The sequence below is a fragment of the Haliaeetus leucocephalus genome, unplaced genomic scaffold (genome assembly GCF_000737465.1).
Source record: "Haliaeetus leucocephalus isolate CR32 unplaced genomic scaffold, Haliaeetus_leucocephalus-4.0 Scaffold228, whole genome shotgun sequence".
NCBI lineage: Eukaryota > Metazoa > Chordata > Aves > Accipitriformes > Accipitridae > Haliaeetus > Haliaeetus leucocephalus.
The window spans coordinates 21,046,233-21,067,106 of record NW_010972664.1 but is presented as its reverse complement, the minus strand read 5'-3'; the positions used below and the strand labels follow the sequence as shown (position 1 = coordinate 21,067,106).

At 50.1% G+C, this 20,874-nt stretch overlaps 1 protein-coding gene across 2 annotated transcripts in view; it reads left to right on the top strand.

Moving 5' to 3' along the window:
- Positions 1-20,874, top strand: part of CD58 (CD58 molecule) — a 69,569-nt gene extending 48,695 nt beyond the window's left edge. Inside the window, exon 12 of one of the 2 annotated variants that reach the window (XR_774320.1) lies at positions 20,513-20,874. The gene's annotated coding sequence lies outside the window, so the exon portion shown is untranslated. Of the gene's footprint in view, positions 1-2,454; positions 2,754-20,512 lie in introns of those variants that run through there. The other variant, XR_774321.1, reaches the window with a different exon arrangement.

Below are 20,874 nucleotides of genomic sequence, written 5' to 3'. Positions count from 1 at the left end.
CAGGTGAACATCCAGTGTGCTGCCAGGCCAGGAAACCTCTCCAGACCTGCCTGAGGGCTTTCCCAGCCCAGCCCAGCTGCTGCAGCAGCCTCTGCTCCCCAGCTTTTGAAGCACCACCCAGATGCAACAGGAAAATCCTCAAACTCCCCGTTTGCCACATCTCCAGCCCTTCCCCCTCTCTGTGAAGCGTGTCTTTGAGTGAGTTAATCATCCTGCTTTCTCAGGAGGTGAAAAGATCCTCCTTTTTAGCATCCCAGGGGAGACATGGCAACTGCCTAGGCGTAGTGGAAGACTTTGAACATCCTCAAGGTTTTGAACTTGTAGTGTCCTCTTGACACCCATGACTTGAATATGGTCTGAAACTGATTAACACAGCTGCTTCAGTCTCTGGAAGGGAATGTTCTTCCTGCTGTTAAATATTTACTCATCGTTGCACATGGACCAGGCATTACAGAGGCTAGGGCTGCATTTGCATTTTCTCCCCGTCATAAATTGAAAGAGAAAGGAGCATCCTCCAGTATGTCAGTGCTGCCACTTCCATCCTTCATGGTAGTCCAGTCATGCCCAGTTCAACCTAGCTATCCTGTTAACTTTGGAAGCATTCCTAAACCCTATGGCCATGAGATTTGTAGCTCATGCCATGGGGAGCCCACATTGCACACCCAACAAATACCTCAGTTCCAAAGTACATCCTCAGAAAACAGCATGAATTGCATTTCTGAAAATCACGTGTCTCTAGCACTTACAAACGCCTTTGCATGACATTGCTTTGGGAAAAGTAGCGCTCCCCCCTGCCCAGCCTTTTTACGGTAAAAGTAATTTCTATCTGAGGCAGCACCACAGTGAAGTGGTTACAATGGGAAAATCTGAAGCAACAGTATGGGCTTTTAGAAATACTGGGGTATCCCCACCTTCCCTCCAGCTCCTACCTTTTGTAAATGCTGGTGTGTGTGCCTTTGATGTGCCGATAGAGCCAACAGGTACCTGTCACCCCCTCCACCATCAGACTACCCCGTCCTGACTGTGGGAGGGCAGAGAGAGTTGCCTGCCAGCCTCAGGATCAGGTCTGGCCCTCAGGACACCAGCAGGTCAGCACCGCTGGACCTGTGGTGGGGAGGGAAGAGAGGCCGGGAGGTTTTTTGGCGTTGCTCAGGGCTGAGCAAACACAGCAGCTTTTGCCTGGGAATAGATGCAGTCCCTGGCCACGGCAGTGACGTCCCTGCCGCTTCTCCTGGCAGAGGGAATCTCCTGTTTCCTCTGGCTCAGGCAGGGACTCCTGGGGGGTTTTTTTGGTTTTGTTTTTTTTTTCCATCTCCTTGCCACCCAGCTGTTCGCTTACCGTTTCAGGCACCAACGACAGCAACCAAAAAAATAACACCACTGTGCTCAGTTAATCCATAGGAAAATCCCATGTCGGCACACAAAAGGTGGAGACAGTGCTCACTCATTTTTCCCCTGAGGGCTTTGGGCAATGGAAATTTTCTCAAGCTCCATTCATTAACGAAATAGATGAGCAGTTATGTAAGATCACGTGAGGGAAGTGGTTGGGCTTTGGTCAATGAAAGAGTTAGTCACACATCGTCGAGCTTGATGGGCCCGGGGGGAAATGTGGAGCCACCCTTTGCTTGTTCAAGGACTGAAGAGGGAGAATTTTAGCCATAAATCCGCATTACCCCCTGAGCTTGGGCACCACCTTTACAAACTAGGCATTGCGGGAGGCGTGTGGTGGTGCCAAGCAAAAAGCAGGGAGTTGAGATCTGTTGAGATCCTCCCCACCTTCCTCTTCCCAGAACACTCACCCCTCCTCTGAAGGACTTGAGCAACCACCAGATGATTCTGGGGGGCAAATTTGCTGTTGTGTGTGTGTCCCCAGCCAGCCTGCTCTGGAAGCACTCAGGGGCTAAGTAGAAGAACATAGTACGATTCGGTGGTCACAGGGCAGATAAAATCTTTCAGGATTTTCAGGGCTTTCAGGAACCACTAGAACATTACTAGGACATTCAGTTGGGGGAGGACTTTCAAGGATCCCTTCTGAAACTTGCCTGTTACCAAAGTTTGTTCCTGGTTTGGGCTGTTGTCTCTCCCACTTTGAATGAAAGATGATGCCAGCACACAGAATTTCCCTGGGACTGACTGTAGGAGAGGAGATGGGGCACTGATTGGGATCCACACTTTAGTACCCAGTTAGATGTGGTCTGGAATAGTATTCTCCCACTTCTCACTGGCTCTCGTCCTCTCCCCTGGTATCCCAGCCAGGAGTCCTCCAGTCCCCTGAGTCTGAGTTACCTTGGCCCTTGGCTCTTCTTAGCTTCTACTCTGGGGCTTGCGGATCTGAATTTTAAACAATGATGTCTTGCCGAAGACAATGGAACTAGCTTTGTTTCCTCTTGTTTGCTCTAACCCTTGGATGCTAAATAACCAGCTCCAATCTGCTTCTGTACTTTCACCTCGCAGCCGATCTCTTGAAGGTCATTTCAGACCGTTGGCCCAGCGGAGCAGCAAAGTTTGGCTGGCAGCCTCCACGGAACGTGAAGCAGCAGTCACCTGGCCCACGCTATCAGCAGGGCTTGCGTCCTGATGAGGGCGGAGGAAGCCTGGAAAGGAAATTCACGTGGAGCAGGTAGGGAGAACGTGGGTGTCAGGGTGTATCCGAAGCGTAGATTGATGCCTGAGGACTGGGAATAAGCGGGAACTGTGTAAACCGAAGTCCTTCCCGTGTTTGCTGGTTTGGCCCGCGTCCTGAGGTTGGGAAAGCCTGGAAACCCGCTGCGAGGAGGTGCTCGCCCTGCCAGCGATGCTGGGGGCATCCTAACCCACCCAGGAGGGGCTGCATTGCAGGGCACAGATTGAGCCCTCAGTAAAAGCCCAGCTGTCTCCCTGAGCAGATGGTTTCCAGGAGGAGCCACATTCCTGACCCTGAGGAGCTGAGAGGACCGCACATGGAATATACCTTAAAATAGACAGAGATATAGGAACAGAGTTCAGGTCCCAGGCAGCATGGACTTGCTGGCATCTCGGGCGTTCGTTCACAAAGGAAAGTGCTGCTAAAACTACAGCTGCTTCAGCCTCGGCTGCAAGTGTCACTGGTAACCCTAGGGTCATTTTCACTCAAGGAAAGGGTTCTGGTTGAGATTTTTTTTTTTTTTTTCCCCAGCCAAATTCCTTTCTGCTTTATTGCTTTCTGCTTCTCTTAAAAGCCAACCTGAGTGGGAAATAGATTCCCTCTCTCTCAAAGCTTCGAGGTATTGTGGAAAAAGATGTATCTTGAATTAGGGGAAAAAGTTAAAATCTCTAACTTTTCAAAGAATTGATATTTTGCTAGGGAAATAAAAGCTCTTTTTGAAATATTTTATTTCAGTAACCTTAAAAAGTTTTTTTAGAACCATTTAAATATATTTAGCCTTCCGGTTTTTAACAACTAAGTATTGTAAATCTGTGAGGGGTTTTGGGGTGGTTTTTTTGTTTTGTTTTGTTTTCTTTAAAAAATGTCTAAATGTTATGATACTTAGAAAAGGGAACCCCTCAGCAATATTTCAAACTGACAAGTTCTTTGAAAGAAGATCTTCCCCAGATATGATTTGGTGGTGAGGAACTGGCATTAAAATTTGAGAAAAGTTTGGCAAAAGGTTTCCAGCAAATTCTCCCGAAATCTGTATCTTTGTGCTGTGAAGCCATTTGCAAACCAAGCAGTGACGGGTTGCAAGACAGAACTTCTTGGTGGCAGCTGGAGAATTCAACAAGATCAATTTCTTTTGCCTTCCTTTCTTACTCTTGCTCAATAGTTTGGCTTTGCTCTTTGAAATAGTTGTTATATGCCCCCTCCTATCGAAATAATACACCACAGTGTCAGTAGTTTCTGTAAAATACTCGGAGGGTGCAGAGTCTGCAGAGTTCAAAGAGCTGTTGGGACAGTGCGCTGCAGGTAGGAAAACCCAAGCACCGGCTGGTCAGGGCACAACATCAGTGAGCAGAAGAAGGAGAATCAGTTTTTCCTTGCTGCCCACCTCGTGCCTAGCTCTCCGGCCAGCACAGCCTGACTGCCTTGCAGCGTCTGCTGGAATGTGTGGCACCAGGCGACGGTGTGAGTTAATTATTAAACAAAATGGAATCATTATTCCCTGTGCCACTGGTGTTCCTCTCATAAATCTACCGCAGGGTAGAAAAATGATCCTGTGCAATAAGAACAAAGAAACCTTTTCAGGATGAGCAGACTTTCCTCTGCCGGAGAGCTGCTCTCACTTCACCTCCCTGGAGCTAGAAGAGTGATGGACTTGGTCTCCATAAAGATGGGGTTTGGGAAAGACAGATGAAAGTGACACAGAGACTCACGGCACTGATTTCCATTAATAATCTCCCCAGCTGTTAGCCTGGGTCCAGAGCCATTTCCTTATCAGAGAATACATTTCTACTAGCAACATTTCAGAATCTGGAAGGAAATACTTCAAAGTTACCTTTGGCATTTCAAGGCCAGCACAATTTCCACCGAGCTTCCCTGGACCTCTAGATAAAATATTAACTCCTGGACAAGGTGCAGAGGTCCCAGCTGGCTGTCAAGCAGCAGCACAAACGAGGAGGCAGGCTCTGGGACAGAGGTGTTGAGATAGCATCCAGTACTTTAAAATCCATCTGTGACTAGTTTCACTTGACTGACATAGAAGAAAAACCTTGCAGGCGAGGCCCACAGATGTCAGCCACTCAGGAAGGGGTCCCCTTTGCCAAAATAGCTGGTCACCTTAGCTCTGGGAGGGGATAGCAGAGAACTGGTCTGGTTTCTCTGCTGCAAAGCCTCTCTGAAGCCCCTTCTCTCATTCAGAAGGGGAAGGTTCTCTCCTCTACGGCTGCTAAACCTGAAAGGGGTGGGAGGTCCGGGAAAAGCATGTGCTGTGGAAGGAGGGCAGCATGGGCTGAGACCCCTGCGGAGGTCCGGCGTGCCCCCAGGCTGCAGGAGGGCTCTGGCTGAGGGGTAGGCAGCTGAGATGCTGGTGGTGGTGGGGGGTCAGGTCAAGGGACTCAGGCGTTGCTTAGATGTTTGGCTCCCATCCATAATGTGGCACCCTGGTGCTGAGCGGAGCCAGGTGCCTGAGCCTCTGCCTTTCGTGGCCCTGTGGAGAGCACTGCAGGGCGGTTGGAAGGAAACAGGTGGGCAAGGCTGGCTATTTCCCTGGGGATTTAATTCCTGAGGATCTGTGCTCCAAGCACTTTTGCAGGCAGCCTCTCTACGAGACACAGGCTCTATGCTCTCCCTGTCTTCGCTGGCTGGTGCCGAGCTGAGTTGGTCCTTTGCTGCTCTTCTCAAAGAGGGCAGACGTCTCGTGGAAGGAGTCCCTCCTCTTTGCCACATGCTGTAATAGCAGGGAAACAGAAACACAGAGATCCTGTGGCCCAGGCAAAGCCAAAAAGCAAGGTGACTGGCAAGGCTGGCGGTGGGACCCAGGACTCCTGCCTCCTGGGAGCCAGCCACTGGCTTATATGACTTCTCTGAATGTTGTTTAAAGGGACAACGCAGAGCACACGCTTGCTCCTGCTGGGCTCAGTCAGGTGTGTTTGTGGTGGCTTTTGCTTTTCTTCAAGAGCTTCCCTTGGCTCTTGCCCTGTTGCTTCACTGGCACTCTGTGAAAGGACCGCAGCGACCCTCGTCATCCCCTGGATGCAGGATTGTCTGGAGTAGACTGAGGGGTCAAGAAACGTGCACGCTCCAGGGCTGGCTACGGGCTAGCTAGCTGTGCTTGGAGGCCTGCTAAAGCCCAGCCACGGCTGAACGTGAGGTCCTGTCCCCCTCCTTGCGGGTATCGCACCCCTTACCAGTGCCGTGCCGTGGCCACCTTCCTCGCCGGTGACCCCACGGGCTGCCTGTGGCTGCTCAGCCTGCACTGGAGCCTCTTGGCTGGGATGTTGGGCATCATCCCCTGCGTGGTGCTGGGTATAGCCGCATGCCCGACGCAGCCCCTTCGATGAGGCACGTGCTTCGCTGACGGCTCACGCCGCCGGAGCCAGCCGGCCGTACGCCGCTATTGCTTTAGGGACGCGGACGCTGTGTGAGAGGTCTGGAGTAACCTGCAAAGAACGTTCAGCGGGCTGCTAAAGGAAAGGAAAGCTGGTGAGAAAAGGGGGTTGATACCTGGGACTCCAAGGCTGTGTTGGCCATTTTATCACCGACTCTCCTTCGCTCCGCTCCCCCATCCCCTTCTGCAGACAGCATCATGGGGAGATGGTACGAAGGGGCCCATATCTGCAAAGACTGGGGAAAGCCTGGACGTGAATAAAAGGCACGGCTGAAAGACTGACCTGCTTCAGGGTCACTGCACTGTTTTGTTCCTCATGGAAGCAAGCAAGGGCACATCTCCACAGGGAGCGGGGACAAAGCCCATCTCCCTGCCAGTGCGCTGAGTTGGCTGGATGCAAAATAGCTCCGGTTCAGGGGAGACATAGGTGTGTGAGACCCGTGGCTGAGTTGTTGTACCTTGCCTCTCGGAGTCGGTAGTCCGCACGCTTTCTGCTTCCAAATGTTTACTGCTGCCATGAGCTGTAAGGGAGCTTTCCTCTCTTTTTCCTCTCTGTCTCTCTCTGAGCAGCTCAGAGGCTGTGTGACCGGCTCTGGACAGGAGCTAACTGCAAAATGTGTTAAATGAACGTTGTTCCTCTAGTTCCAAAATCGGCTGATGGTAAAAGCTGTGAGTACACATGGCAAAGTCCCCTCTGGTGCCTTCCCCATTGGGGTTTCTTGAGAGTTCAGCTGCATGAGGATACGGGGGCAAACTGGTGGCTCTCAGGTCATTCTGGACTGGTTCACAGTGACCTCTCCCCTCTCCTCCTGCCTCCCTGCTTGTCAGAGTCTCAGTCTAACCCTCGCAGAGGAACAGACACCCCTCTGTAACCGGACAGCCTCTCCAGGACCAGGACCTTGCAAGTCAGTGCTTTGTGGACTCTCAGCATCTCCACTACTTCATGGGCAATAGGTGTGCAAGCGGTTTCCCAGGAGAGCTCCGTGTAAAATATTCAGCGTCCCAGCAGCAGCAGGATGTCTCCAGTATGTGTCATATCACTTAGGCTCAGCTTAGCCATAAATCACTGTTTACAGATGGATTTTGTTTATGCAAAATGCAAGTGAATCTGGTTCACGGATAGAGTCAAGTTATAAAGAAAATGTAGAAATATCATGCCGAATTAGGATTACTCTCAGCAGAAAGAAGTCCCTTCAGGTGCTGAGGCTGACTGGTCTGTGCCCTAAACCAGGACTAAAATGCTGAGAGAGGTCCTAGAGCTTCATCTTTCTTGCCTCTGGTGTTAAACGTGACTGAGGAGATACCAGGGCTCTGGATACTGGCTCTGGGCACCCAGCACCTTCTTTCTCCTAAAAGGGAATGGACAAGCCTTCTTCATTTGCCCCATGCAAACCTTAGCTTCCTTAGCCGTCATGATGGGAAGACACACGGAATTGTCATTTTGTCGTCCCTCCTTCCCAAGGAGCTTTTATTTATTGTTTCTGCTTTACACCTTGACTGGATGTTATTCCTGAATTCAGATGTTAAAGTGTTTTCCCATGCCTGCAAGCCTCCCTGTAAGCGTACAAGCTGCAGATCGCAAGATACGTAGCACAGCAGGGAATCTGGCATGGTGCACCTCTTTCTTCCTCTGGTTGGAAAGAGCAGGGACAAATATTAGTTTGAGATGAAAGTGAATGTCTTCGCTTCGTTAGGAACAGGGCACCGATAGTGACTCTGCCTCACGCGCTTGGCCAGCCTTGTGCCATGCCCTGGGAGGCTGCCAGCCTTGCGTTCAGCTGATCCCTCGCTATCTGCGAGGGAAGGCAGAGCCAATGCCCACTCAACGGGACTTTGTCCTCCCGATGGCAGGCGGCTTACGAAACGTCAGCCTTTGCGTGCGCTGGCATGGCAGAAAGGCTCCGGCCCTCACAATAGCGGCGTTCTCTGCGGACTCAGCTGGGAAAGGCTAGCACAAAGTTAAACCTGAGCGCAGGCAGGCTTAGAGAGCTTTTTGGCAAGGTCTCATCAGTCCTTGGCAGGACCCGAGGCGACGACTGCGGGTTGCACGGGCTTGAGTGTAGGAATGATGGTGCGTGCATGCAACATATATATGTCTATACTTGCATGCATTTTCTGTACGTGTAGCCTAAAAGCCACAGATTTTAAGAGCTGTTAATGATCATCCGCCATGTTTCATATATTCTGGGGGGGGACGACAGGGCAGCAGGGGAGGCCGGTCCCGTCTTACGGGGGGCCATGCTATCCAGACACCGTGCCTTGGGCTGTTGCCATCACAGCACTCTGTGTGTTGCTGCCACAGACTGTTTTCGCACGGAGCACATCTTTGCCAATGCAATTAAGCCTTTCCTGTCCAGAGATGCTTTTAAACTGTGAGAAAACCCTGTTCTGGCTTCTGCAGCCCTTTCAAAAGGAGAGTTTAGCTGTTGCGCCGATGCCTTTGTGTTCGGACCTGCTGCCGGCAGGATCAGGTGCATTTTCTGAGCGTGCGTTGGCCCTTACGGGTGTTTGTAAGTAAGAGTTAATGAGGCAGTGGGGCTCTAAAGAGCGTAGTTTTGTTCCTGCCAAGGTCTGAGCTGGGAGGCTTACCTCTGAGCTTACTTTGCACTAGCTGCTTGCAGCGGGAGCTCTGCCCGCGACCTGACTGAGGGAGCAGGACAGGGTGCTTGGGGAGCTCTCTCTGCCCAGTAGGAAGGTAATTCACCGGCGTGGCTGCGGTTTCCAAAGCAATCTGCCCTTTTATTGGAAATCAAACCAGCTGACACAGGCAAGGGGAAATGTTTGTTCAGTTTGAGATCAGAGGCTCTTGTTTTGAAAGCTCAGTTTTATCCTCAGTCCTAACTTCTCTCCATACAGCATTAATCACTGGTCTGGGAACAGAGGATTTGAACTGTCTCCAGAGCTATACAAGCAGATTTGGTGGCTCTCAGTAGTACTCTGTAAATAAGTCCCAGCAGGCAACTGTGTAAGTAAACAGCTTCTTTGCGAGCACCAGTGCCTTTCTCCGCAGGTTATGTAGTTCGGCGGAGGGTGCGAGGGAAAGGCTCTGCTTGCTTTTGCAGGGACAGCCTAAGCACCGCGCACAACAGGCACGGATGAGCTGCAACTACCCATCCGCAGTTTTCCCACCCGCTCCGCTGCAGCTCAGCAAGAGCAGGATTTGTACCAGGGAGCCAGGAAACCAGCTGTGTTGTAGAAACAGCTGTGCCATGACATCATCTTTGTCCCTTGGTGCGTATGTGTTTCAACATAGGCTTTAATTACACAAGCGTGAACTCACCTTACCTCCAGGGCCAGGTTTCTTACAAAGCAGTTTGTGCCTGCGAGAGGAAAGGCACAGTTTTGGGATGATTGAGGGAGGGACAAATTCTCTTTTAATGCTTCGTGGTAGACTTCTCGAGCAGGGCGTTCTGGTGCAACTGAGAGTAATGTATGCCCTGAGACCTTGCCAATATTTTTTGGAGTATCCCCCTCAGAAAATGACAATTTTTTGACCACTTGCATAGAATATTTCAGAAATTCTTTGTGCACACATTTGTGTGGTTGAAAATTCAGAGAAAAGGAATGCATTTGCCTTTAAAAGTGTTCATTTCCATTAAAAGGCTATTTTTCTCTTAAGTAATACCTGTTGTGTTTTTTTTCCAGCTGGACAATATTGCCTAGCCCTCGGGGGCCTGATGCTATCAGGCAAGACTCAAATTATTGAACCACCGAGGATATAAATAAATGCCGCTAAATAGCTTAGCTCAATGGCCTTTGCCCTTCCTGGGGGATGGAGCCGATCTTCCATCAATATGATTAGCGGAGGAGATTGTGTATTGATTAATTGTCCAGACTCATTTCTCATTAGCTGGCAGTAGCCTGTGATGTGTGACCTTTTCCACCGAAGTCAAAGCAGCACGTTTTACTCCCTGGTGGTTGGGTGCCCAAATCCTTCAAGCTCTTGAGGGTCCACACTAACAGATTTGATTGATAGCTGTCTCGATGAGGGTAAACAACCCCCCAGTCTCCTCCAGGACGCCCCTGGGGCAGAGCTGAAGCCGCCTGCCAGGTTGGGGGAAAATGCCCTGCTCCTCCCTTCTTTCTCTGGGGGAAAGCACCCCTAACGCGCAGACCTATGGAAAAAAAAGGACAAAATACAGCCCGGCGTGCAGGTGTGCATTGGGCTGGTGCGTTGCTGAAGGGGCTGCTTAATCCCCCGGTCTGGGCATTGTCCATAAATCAGTGTTTTCCTGCCGGGACTGGAGCGCAGTCAGCTGGGCGTTGCTGCTTTCCCGGGGAGGAACTCGCCGTCCCACGGGCGAGGGAGCGCTGGTGCAGCTGGACGGAGCTCTGGCTTTTCCAGCACAACGTGTCCCCAGGCTTCCAGCCTCCAGAGCTGGCACCTCTCGCCGCCTATTGTGTGCGCGGCAGGGGTTTCGGCGCCAGCGTTAACCTGTTCTCCAGCTTCCCAACACCTGGGCATTTCTACCGCTCTTGGATGGATGTTGCTTTTTCCCAGCAGGGCCTGGCCCTGGGACAAGTGGGATAAGGAGGTGGCATTCATGAGCTCTATTCTTGTCGCTGCCACGCGGCGTGACCTTGAGCAAGGCTGATGGGAAGCGAGAGGAGACGGTCCCGTGATGCTGCCGCCGTCCTTTGCTGTGCCGTGGCAGTTTACCTCTTGGCCCAGCAAGCGGGAGCATCGTGTCACTCGCCCCGGACAACACAACCCTATATTGGGATGGAAACTAAACGGAAGAAAGCTGAGCGATGCTACCCAGCGGTGCTGTGCCGAATGGTGTGGTCCCCAAGCGAAAGAGGCAGGAGAGCCGTGGGAAGGACTGTCGTTCAGGCGTTAGCAGAGGGGGCTGGAGGTAGGATATTGAAGAGGTGTCCATCGTTTCTGCCTCCACCTGAGTTAATTGGCTAGGACCAGGGATTCTAGGCAACACAGTCAGGTGGAGATACCTACGACAGAGGCACATCGCCCAAGTCCCGAAGTCCCGCACCCCTCCAGCAGCTCTCGCCCAGTGCCGAGAGGCAGGCAGCAGCGGTGTCTATCGCTGTCTTCTGTCAATAACAACAAGCGGGTTACTTTTAACCTCTGTCTGTCACCGTGATGTACGATGTGAGTCGTAGTAGCTGCCTACCTCCTGGGGAAATGAGTTTCACAACTCAAACTTGTAATTGGAATTGCTGTCTTGAGGGAAAGGCTGTTGTATGTTCTGGCCTTGTGCTGCTGCAGCCTGCCCTTGCTGCTTGAAGTCAGCAGGTTGCTTCGGAGCTGGGATCTGGGTAAGGCTGAATTAGGATTACATCTTCTGTGCTGATGAAATCTCACAGCCCTTTTTCGGGAGTTCAGGTTTTCAGTACAGAGAGGGATGCACTCAGGTCACCCCTGCTGTCCCCTCTGAGCAAAGATCAGAGCAGAGCTTATCATCAGGCATGTTAGCAAGTTCTTCCTTGCTACTGCCTCATTTCAAGTTCAGGAAAAAGCTTGTGGACTGGGAATGGGGAGGAAAAGCAACAAGGAGAAAGGGAAAACTAAACCCAGCAGAGAATGAAAAGAGGAGATGGGGATGGCTCGAGGTCAGACGCCAGGGAAGCGTGAGTCCAGGAGCCTGCAAAGGAGGAGAGGCTGCAGGAGGAGCTGCAAAGGACAAGGGGAAGGGACGAAATGAAGCTGGAGACCCCCAAGGAGCAAAGATATGTCTGTGTGAGTGGGGAACCTTTAAGACAAATCATCGCCCTGTTATGAAGGGGATCTGGAACTGAAAAGGAGCCTGACAGGAAGAAGGAATAATCCAGTGATTCCCTTCATGTTGAGACAAATGAAGGAGCTAGATTTCCACTGAAATGGAAGAAGGGTGACTGCAGATACTGCTCAAGGCACTTTACATACCTCAGTGAAACATGTCGTAGGAGAAGAAGGGCAAATCCATAGCCCAGACATTACAGATACCTTGGGAACTGCTGCCAGCAACACGCTGTCTCTTTCTTTGAAGGCATCCACGGAAAGAGGGCTCTCCTTGGCTGCTTGAGCGTGCGCGTGGAGGAACGCAGCCTGCTGAGAGCGAGGTGGCCGAGACAGGCGCTAGACTAAGGTGTGGGGAGGACTTGGGATTTTGTGTGGGCTTTTTAGTTGGGACTTGTGTGGTTTCCATGCTGGCTTTGATGTGTAGTTGAAGGAAGAGCATGGATATTAAGATAGAGCGATGACTAAAGGAACATATGAGAGCAGGAGTGTAATATTAACTTGAGCAGGAAACTGGTACTCCATCCAAGATTATAAAGCCATTATATATGGGAAACTGGGAGAAACGGTGGAAGTGCCTGAACACTAAGACAAGGAGCTCATGAGCAATATGTAGAACTGGGGTGTGAAACTATGTGTGCCAGGGCTTTCAGAGGTGGAATGGAGACCTGGCATGGCTGGACCACCAAGACTGAAAGATTTGCGCTGCTGAGAAGAGCAAAGAAAAGTGGGGTGTGTGGTAGTATTGCCTGTGCATGATATTGTTGAGTGTGAAGAAAGAAGCAGAGGTGATAAAACAGAATCTGTCTGGGTTCAAATCACCTTGAGGAAAGACAGCTGTAGTTCTGCTGCAGTTATCCAGGGTTGCATCAGGATATTGATGAAGGCCTCTTATGTTTTTAGAAAGATATGCAGTACCAGGGACTTTCATTACTACAGGTTTGAATTTCTTACGTGGAGAAAAATTGCTACTAGCATAGGCTGGGCCCAGGTATTCTCGAATACACTGGCTGACATATTTCTTCACTAAAGAGGCAGCAGACTAATCAGAGCCGCTGTTGTGTTTGACCTGGTCTTGGTAACTAGTGAGACATTGCAGAACAATGTGGCAGAAGATAACTTTTAACCTTGACTGTGCACAGGCTGATTCTGTTTAAATTAAATGGAAGAGTAAATATCATGGGGCCACAGCTAAGATTCTTCAGCCTCAAAACAGGAATGGTCAGAGAAGCTATAGGACTGAAGTGATAAAGCAATTTGAGTTAAAAGTCTCAAGTACTTGTATGTGGAAGGCATTCAGACTCAGCATGGCAAAAGCTAACTTGCTTTCCTGAACAAGAGAGTGGTGGGAGAGCATACAGAAAATGTGGCGCTCTGGTGAAAAAATTTCCTCAGTGAAAGGTGGGAGTGGTCAGCAAAGAAATCTACATTACAGAGGTCACAAAGTTTAGGGGAAAAGACACGTCAGTTGGCAGAAATCAAGGTGAGATAGACCTGGCAGAGTTGCTGAAAGAAGTTCTTTGGAAAGGTAAAAAGAAGGCGGCAAGAAATCAGACCTCTGCACTGTGTGGCTAAGATCAAGGTATGCCTCAGAAACCCAAAGTTTTGCCTCATTTTGCAGGAAAGACAACGTAGAAGACGGCGACTACAAGTTGATGGCTAAAAGTATCTGGAAATAGAAACAATCCCATTAGAGGTCAAGGCAAAACTCGCAAGGTTTGTTCAGATCAGAAGGGTCCTGGAGACGTATCAAGTAGTAAATCCAATAGCATCGATGTTCACTCAACCGGTTTGACTGAAGGTTGGATGGGGACCACACAGTTGCACAGTATCAACAGCTTTACCTAAATTTGATTAAGGAACAAAAAAGGGATGTGGTTACTTAACAGACCCAAGGGCTTAGAACAACTTTTTATCCTAGAACAAAGTAGGAATAATTAAAGATATTGATGTGCATAGACAATGGGACAAAATTCAACATGGCTGTATGAAAGGTATTTTTGATTCTTTTTATGCTTGCAGGGGGAGAATAGATCATTTTTTAAACACTGGTTAGGTGCTATATGAAATGTATCTGGGTTTCACAGAAGGTGGTTGGGAAGTTGTGAAAGCAGGGAAGTACAGGGATTCACACTTGAACTGAAAAGTGGGTAACGAATTGCTTAATGAAGAGACCCTGAAACATAAAGTAGTAGGCAATTGCTAATGAAATTCCTTAGGGACCGGTTTTGGCACCAGCTAATTTCATATCTTCACTGATGACCTTGGAGAAAAAATGTAAATGTTAGCTGAAGAGACAAAACAAGGAGGCATTGCCAGTACAGAGGAGGAGAAAAGTACCTTCCAGAAGAGCTGGAAAAAGAGAGAGAAAATAATTGTAACAAGTGCAAAGAAGGCACTAGAGTGGTCTAGGGGAAAAGAGAGGGGATGAGAGTAGGAGTCTAGATGGTCTTTGCTTTTTTTAGCCCAGCAAAAGGAATGTTAAGAGGGCATATGATTGCTGCCTATTAATACATCGGATGGGTAAATCCCAGTGAAAGAGAACTGCTATTTCAGCTAAAAGACTGAAGAGTACTGGCATGAGAACATATATGCATCACCTACTTAAAATAGAGGCTAGATAATAAGAGGTCATTTTAACCACAATAACATAGACGCTTCCTTCTAGCCACATGTAAACTGTTTTCAGATGCGTGCCATAAAAAACAGCTCTGGAGACAAACCCTATCTCTCTCCGTTGACCAATCTCAAGTAAGCTTAAGCTCTTCCCCCTGCTCTGTTGTGGGAAACGTTAGCTAAGCCATGCTGTAGGTAACTTGTAACTCCTGCCGCACAAGGTCGGTCCCCCCAAAATGTCATAGACTCAAGGGCATGTGTTTTTGCCCAGCTTTTCACCAGCTACGAAGCACAGTCCCTGGTCTCATTGCTCCCGAGATCTGGATGCATGGGTGGCTCCTATTAGCATAAAGAAGAAACTTCTTTGCTGACCTCCCCAAAAGGCGCATATTGGGCACAGCCTTTACCGTTGTGCACTCTCTGATACAAACAGACGTGTCACCGCAGCTCCTCACGGGGCTCTGGACAGTAGCCCATGAGGTGAGAGAAATAAAGACGTATGGGTTAAGCAAGATGTCTTGCACCACAAAGCATCTTTTACCTTCCCTTTTCATTTTTCTCCTGAACTTACCCTATTTATATGTGGAGTCATCTGGCCCATCCCTACTCTAAAAAAACCAACAATCTGGGACTCAAACCCCAGAGGAGAGTCTGAGCTGTGTTCCTGGGCTGCCCGTGGAGGCCTCAGGACAGAGGCAGGTCTGTCTTCACGCGTGTGCCCTCCACGGAGGGCACCGGGGCACGGGAGGAGGACCTGCCAAGGGCCAGGGGTGGCAGAGGTCCTGATGGACCAGGGACCTGGCCAAAGCACGCCACCCATAGCCGATATAGTCTTAAAACACACGCTGTTCCAACACGCCTATGAACAACTGAGGGAGGTAAAGGAAAGAAGGGAGCCCTTTGTCACCGCGCCGGGAACAAAGCCCCGTCTGTGTAGACCGAGAGTAATACTGACCCAACCAGCATCAGCTGCCGTTGTTTCTTCCGTCACGCTGACAATGCACAGTTGCAGGGTTTCTTTCCCTGGGAGGAGAATGGGATTTAGTGATACCGTAAGTCAGTCAAACAGCAGCCAAGCTACCAATTCACGTCCCGTTCAATGGATGCAGCGTTTGCTTTGTGTTGTTTTTCTCCCACTTCCTCTATTTTGCACTAAATCTGATTTCCTCTCTCTCTTTCTCTGCAGCTTGAGCACCACAAACACGCACACACTTTTGCTTGCTTCCATTTACCTCCTATTTTTGGAGGAAGCAGCTGTGCATTTATATTGCTAGGGAGATCAAATGTTTTTGCCAGCGCGGCCCTCAGAGATGCAAACAATTGTTAACCACTGAAATCAGCACCGGCGTGTCCACCCAAATGAGTGGGACAGCGCACCTTGCTCTTTCAGGCTGTCTTTGCCGGGGTCTTGGGTAGACACTGGACCAGCATCTTCCAGTAAGTTTCCTCTTGGGTTGGGACAGAGATCCAAGCCAGGAAACAATCTTTGTTCTGGTCAGGTAGGGAAGAATTGTGGGGATGTGATTTGTCCCCCAGGATTTCACCTGGCAGATCTAGTCCTGCTATTGCAAGGAGCTGGGAACTGGCAGTCCTGTGGCTTCCAGGCTTTTGTATTGAAGGGTTTCCGTCAGTTATAGGTGCTGGGAAGCATTTCTTGGCACAGAGAAGGGGCAGAGCTTGCATGCAATAAAGAGAAAGGCACCTCCTTATTGACCATAGGCAGGCCCCTATCCTGCAAATTAATACCTGAATTACTGAGTAATCTCTGATGATCACAGAGTGCCAGACATACAGAGGAAACATCAGAGCAGAAGGATGGAGCACGCACTTAAAAGCTCCACTGGAGCTGTGGGAAGCAGCAGAGGAAGGTCGAAGACTGTTTCGCTGCCTGCGCAAGGTGCGAGGAAATAAAAAGGCCTCTAGAAATAGTCCTAGTTCTTACACCGGCTGGCTCTGATGTGCTTGATAGGTTTGGTAGTTTTAGGGGAGGAGAAAGGAAAAGAGGAGCATAGCCAACTCCCTTAGAGGAGACCAGCCCATGGCTGGAACTGAAAACAAGAAGAACTGCTGGAGAGCCAGAACTAACCCCGACTACGCCAAGCAACACAGCGCATTCCCTCCAAAAGCACGGCTACGGCTGGGCAACTGGGACCCTGAAACTGTTTGTAGAGCTGGGAATTTGCAGCACCACAAGAAAAGAGAGTTAGGACCTGCAGAGCAAGGTGTGTGGGTCAGGGATGGCTGCACACAGACCTGCGGGCCCGAGGCAAGCCACGAAAATATGAACATGGCTGGATATAGCTGATATCTGATGCTGTCATATGGTAATGCATGAGACTGGCTACAGTTCAGTGGGTCTGTGATAGAGCAGCCTGCGCAGAAGAGATTCAGGCTGGTGGCTGCTGATGCCTATCATTACCAATACAATGGAGGAACGGACAAAATGGAAAATAATCCTGCTTATTTCGAAAAAGACCCAAAGAAGGGCCTACACTGGTTCAGAAACGTGCCATGGAGCTCATCTCCCAGATACCCCGCTATCACCATTTCAAGAACACTTCTATTGCAAAGCACCGCGGAGCAACTAGTAATCTGCGAGAATAGTGTCGCGTGTGTAAATGTAGACATGGATGACGGAGATATATGTATGTCTGTATACAAGTGTATGTTTGTATATGTGTGAATATATATACACGCTCACAGGCAACATACATATAGTATACTTATTATATATATTATATATGTTACAACAGAGCACTTAATGAAGAGCGGGTTTCTGCCTGCTGACATCACCGTCAAAAGAAATCTGAAGAGAAAGACTCTGCTGCCTGGGACAGGGGGGATTTGAAGCAGTACAAAGAGACAAGGAAGATGAAAAAACAAACACCACCCACCCCAGGATCTGAGTTTAGGGAGCAGGAAAGTGCTACAGCAGAAAGAGATCCCTGAGCCCCGCAGGGGCTACGAAATACCCATCCGAGGAAAACGTCTGCTCCTGGCGGCAATTGCTCATGTCCTGGAGGAACCCTGCAAGTCTGAACAACGGCAGCGGGTGCTGCAGCAGCTCTCGGGCATTGGTCTCTGGGCGGGTTGTTCTGGCTGCTTATAGTGATGCCCTAAACTAACAAACTCTGCTGTTGTTCTCCCACTTTCCTCTGAAAAAGGAAGATGCGGGACAGGGCATAGTACCTGCCAGATAGATAGAGCCCTGACGGTCCAGGCAGGCTGCAGCACGAGTTGTGCTGCACAGAAAAAGACAGATTTCTTGCAAAGAGCCCGAAGCCCCAAGAAACCCCAGGACTACTGATAGCCCCAGAGAGCTCAGGGTCCCGGAGCAGGTAGCCCACTGCCCTCCTCTGCCCAGCCCCTGCAGGCTCCTTCCCCTGGGGAAGGTTGAAGCGGATGCTGCCTGGCCAAAATTAACGTGCTCCTCGTTGGCTAATCTGTGAGGAGCCATTCCAGGGAATCCTGAAAAAGCCCGTCGTACGCACGGGGCGGAGGGCAGAACAGCACCTTGCTTGCGTTAACGGTACCATCACGCGTTCCTCTAGGCGAGGGCGTGCTTTTGTCACTGTTATCGCCGGGGTGTGATCGCTTACTGGAAAGCTTGCTTATCCTGGGGCACAGAATCTAAAGGGAAGCGGTTGGATTGCATCCCTGGCTTCGGCACACTTAACTGAGCTCCCCAAATATTGCTTTAGCAGCGAGTTGGACACAGAGCAGAACAAGGAGGATGTCTCTCTCGCACGGCGCAGTTTCACGTAGTTCGGCGTAAAGGAAGAACAGCAGCAAAAGCATCCTTGAGATCCAGCCAAAATCCGCTCCGGAGGGCCCTTCGGGTGCCAATTCTGCTGGGAGGTCAGGCTGGCGTGCGCAAGGTCAGATTCCTGTCAGAGGCGGCTCCGTTGGCTGCGAGGCGATTCCCACCATTAAGCCTGAAATGGTGGTGGGCAGCCAGAGCACCTCCACCACCACGGACACAGCATCCTTGTGGAAACTGTAAAGCTGGGAGCATCCTTGAGCATGAAGGTGGTTTTCCTCAGCGGGGAGGGTGGACGGGGGCATTTTCCTGCTGAGGAGAGTCGGGGGGGGGTCTGGAGCGAGACACAGGCGGTCCCTGATGGCAGCTCTGCCCTCCTGCCCCAGCTCCAAGCCTGCGAGCTGGCCCTGTGATTTAAGGTTGGCTTGACCAGCAGGGAACGATGAAAGAGCGTGTTCGATCTTTCTGGTGGCAACAGCATCTCCTTTAAGAAGGAAAAGGGGGAGTGAGCCTGGGTTGTTTGTTGAAGAGACCAGGAGAGTGGAGGAAGGATCTGGTCTGAGGTTCCTCACCTTCATGCAACTCAGCGTGAGTCAGAGCCATAAATGTGCAGGGCAGGAAAGAGGCTAAGTGAAGAAGAGTGGAAAAGGTAAAACCACAAATAGCCCCGTACAAAGGCCGGGAAGGGAATATTCTGCTTAGCTGCCTTGGACAGAGGTTTATGAATTTTTTCCTATGCAGTTCAGCGGTGTTATCCACTGTGAAAAATCATTGGCCGTGGAGATATCTGATAAGAACTGAGCTGGCATCAGTTGGGAGAACAAAATGTCAAGAATGCATCGGGCTGCACCCCCACTTTTACCAGCAGGCAGGACATGGGGCTGGGAACAGCGTGTTGCTTGCCCTTATCTCTAATTGCCCTGCCTGCCTAGCTTCTTTACTGCTTCCTAATGAGGGCAAATATGATGCTTTGAGATTTGATCTTCTCCTAAGAACCCCTGCTCCTCCTACGTCTCACCCCCTGTCCCGTGTTCCCTAACGCATAGCCTCAGCTGGTGATGGGAAGTTTAGGGAGCTGGGAATGATTTGAGTACAGAGGAATACCTCTGATTTGGCTAGTTCTGCATTCCTAGGCCAAGGGTGACATCGTTTTCCCCACAGAGCAGCAAAAAGTTGCCATTTATAGCAAAAATCTGTCTGCTCCCAAGTGCTTTACAATGAAGGAAAGCCAAAAAAAAAATCCCCTTTCTCACTTTTTTTTGGTGACAGCCAACACCACAACCATCCAGGGTGCACCGGTGACATCCCACCGCCTGTGAGGGATGGGCACCAGAAAGAGGAACAGCTTCAAGGGGAACCAGTGGGCCAAGGTGGGACGCACTGTGCACTCCCGTACGGGGCTGCTGTGCATCTCAAGGGATTTTCTTCTCCTGCCCATGCCACGTCGCCTTCCGTCAAACCTACCCCTCCGACGGCGCGACTCCCACCTCAACTCCGCGAAACTGGAGGGTTGTGTCCTCACTGTACTCGGCAAGTGCAGAAACTCATCCCACGGACGCGTGAAGAGCTGTTTGTCCAACAGTAACACAACACATGGCGTCGGAGGATGCTTTTTGCTCCTCAGCAAGGTGGGACAGGCCTTGTTAGGGCTGGATCACGGATGTTAGCCCCAAATTCAGAGAGGGACTGACTTCCCTTTTCCTGCTCAAGGCTTGATAGGAGTGAAACTGTGAAAGAAAAGGCTGTGGCCATGTATTTAAACAACTACACCTTGCCTGAGTGTTCATGTGTTAATATTCCACTGATGCGAGTGAAGACAGGGCAATCCTTAAGGATAATACGAACAGAAAAGTCCTCTTATAGCATGGTGGTTACACACCACACGGGTGTGTTTTGGGGAGGTGGGTTCATGTGTGTTGGCTGAGGATCCAGCAACCGCGTTGCACGCAGCAGCGTGAGCAGAGGGCTTCACGCGAGGGGATAACTCAAGGATGAGGCACAGAGAGGAGGAAGAGATGCTTAGTGCTTCTTCCAAATTTGGTAGTAATTTGGGGATTTCACATGACCTCATTGATAAAATGAAACCAGCTACATCCTGAGGGCGTGAAAAGGGACCCTGCTGACACCAGTGCAAGTTCCTTGACGCCAGTAATGACACATGGGGGGTTTAAAGATGTTGATGGGTTCAGACAGCTGATTACAAAACCACACTGAAAGCCAGCATGGAAGAAGCAGGCTCAGACAAACTGTAGCTATATCTGACTGCTTCCAGAGGGGGTAGTGAGGATCCTGCCTTGACTGCTCTGTCTGAGACCAAAATAGATCTTCCCCAGCAGATCCTGAGTGTGCTCATCCCAGTATTAAGTTTTCTTTCCTATCATACCTTCATATTTCCAGGTGATGACACTGTTTCCACCAGCTTGTGCTGGATGCCGGCGGTGCAGCTGACCCCTGGTCTACAGCAACGGGAAGATTTTGCTCGAAGCCTGCGAGTGGTATCTGTTGCTTTGGGAGCAGTTCATTCAAGATGGTCATGTTTCACCAAGGAGGAGAAAGACGGTCACTCAGAAGTATTCTTGTCTCCAAGGAAAAACTCTTCATTTCTATTTTAATCTCTCTGGGGATGAATCGCCTCCTAAAAAACCTGGGAGAGCAGAGAAGTAAGAGTGTGTAGGTGAGCACATGTGAGAAAGAGGAGGCTGGGGACAACCATGTTTCAGACTGGCTGTCACACTGATTTGCTTTTAGAAAGTATTTTT